This window comes from Hipposideros armiger, unplaced genomic scaffold, assembly GCF_001890085.2.
Source record: "Hipposideros armiger isolate ML-2016 unplaced genomic scaffold, ASM189008v1 scaffold_379, whole genome shotgun sequence".
Lineage (NCBI taxonomy): Eukaryota > Metazoa > Chordata > Mammalia > Chiroptera > Hipposideridae > Hipposideros > Hipposideros armiger.
In genome coordinates, this window is record NW_017731729.1 from 1611901 (window position 1) to 1614288 (window position 2388).

The window sequence follows — 2388 nt, forward strand, 5'->3', positions numbered from 1 at the left end:
AAATTCCTGTTGCCGTGTAGAGTAACAGATTCCAGAGAATAGGCCATCTTGGGGAGACATGATTCTTCCTACCACGCCTAGAATCAAGCCATTTCTTGGATATTACAAATTCTTTCCAGGCCCTTTGCATTGAAAGGAAGGTGGAATGTAAACGTGCAAAAAGGAGGCTGGCTGGTGCTAAGGAAATTACAAAGAATGAAACAAAATGTTCACAGGCAAGTTTCCAGGCTGATACACATGCCCACAGTCAGCATGTATATCTGTCCATGGGCACTCACATATACGATACTTGATGAGCCATATCCAGGTCAAGCCTTTCCACTATGCTCCCGGGACGCCACATGTTCCTTGGGCTTTTTCTTAAAAGATTTTTTCTGAACATGAACCTTAGCTTGATCTCATGTGTTCTGGTGCCCAGTGAAGGTAATTTGCTTCAGCTGCCTCCCACTTGAAAAGGGTGCCGGTGGGTAAAAGGTTCTATTTCTGCAAGCTCATGTCAGTCTTTTTTGACATAGCAAGGGACCTGTGGATCCGTGCTATCCCAAAGCACCTTCAGAAATTGGTTGGAGCCCTTAAGGTAAGAATGTGATATCTTTGGTGTGAGATGGTTGTGATGTTCCAAAGGGTTACTTGCTTTGTTATTCCTTCAAAAAGCTCCAGGAAAACTATCAGATGGATTCCAAGCATCCTCATAGCCTGAAATTGAATTTGCCCATTGATCTATAACAACCTTTAGGATTCTTCATCTCTCCTCTAAGATCACAAGTTGTTTGGCTTAGCATTAAATACAGTTTTGTCGGGACAAGGTTGAAAACTCCTTCAGTGATATAGCACCCCTTTTTCTCCTTGGCTGAGAAAATAGTGAATCAGACAATTGTTTAATTTCTCTGCTGCTTTTTCCTTAAGACCTGATGGCCCTTCCTGTCTTTATTCACCAGCTCTCTCTGCACCTTCACTCTAAATTTTCTAAATGTGTGTATGTACACTCATGTGTGTGTTTGTGTGTACACTCATGTGTGTGTTTGTGTGTACACTCATGTGTGTATGTGTGTGTATATACATCTGTGTGTGTGTGTGTGTATGTGTGTTGGTGTACTGAGAGTCCAATGCCCTCCCTTTTCCCACTTAGTAACTGGATTGAGAATATAATAGAACTATGTGCTGAAGTATCAGTGTGAGTCCTGTTGCCCGAAAAGGAATGGTGTTTGGAATCTTAAAAGTCCTTTACCAACTAAGGTCTATTTCTTTATAGGAACCAGCTTATATCATAAATACTTGTCATCCAAGTGTCTTCAACTGACAAAATAATGCCTTATCAATCATAATATTTCCAAGCTATGCAGGTGCCTCCTATTCTGTTTGTATTGTCATTGGTGGATGGTGGAAAAAAAAAAAAAGCATAGACGTGAGAATCATATCAGGTCACTTCCCACATCTACTTGTAAAGTCAAATACATGTTTCTCACGGATTTTAAGAAACAGATTGTTACTCATGAATAATTAGCTAATAGTAATTAAGCACTATTATGGGACATAGGGTGAGGGGAGGAAAGTGACGTGAGGTAACTTTCTGGCAAACTCAAGCTCTGGAGTGTTGACTGAATGTGATGTTTGTAGAATGGCTAACAACCTGCAGGCATTATCCAGAGCTGCCAGTTATTTATCAAGGAGGTCTCTGAATTTGACTAAGCTTATTAGGGATAGCATTATCGCTTATAAGAAAATCCCATGAGGTCTTTTAAGTACATGGAGTCCTCGAGCTATATGAAGCGCACACACACACACACACACACACACACACACACACACACACACACACACACACTGAGCTGTGAGATAGGCAGTGCTCAGTCTCTGGGGAATGACAGGCTGAGTTGACCCCACCTGGATTTGAAGCTGAGGGTCGTGATAATATAGTGCTGACTTTTAGATCACTAAGTAATCCCCTCTGGCTCATCTTCTCTGCTTAGTCTGTGTCAGTTTTTTTTTTCATTTAAGTACCTGAATTACATTTTTATGTTGCTCTATAAATAAAGTAATTGTGACATTTTTAATACATTTACAGTTCCTGTAAGCCACTGCTCCTTTCACATAATTGAAAGGTGGCTTGGATCATCTAAATTTTGTAATGTGGTATCAAATGGAGTTCAAATTTACCTCAGAAATAAACACATTCCTTCAAATTTAAGTACAAATGAAGCATTAGGGCTGTTGAAATCTTAACACCACTTCTTTTCAAAAAACCTAAAACACTATATAAACTGTTAGAGAAATTCACAACCAAATATAATGAACAGTTAGCTCTTTAAAGGTGGTCACCCATTTTATTTTTGTGGTTGTTTAGGAGCTCAGTAGATTGTCTGGCATTTAATTATTCATTCAACAAAC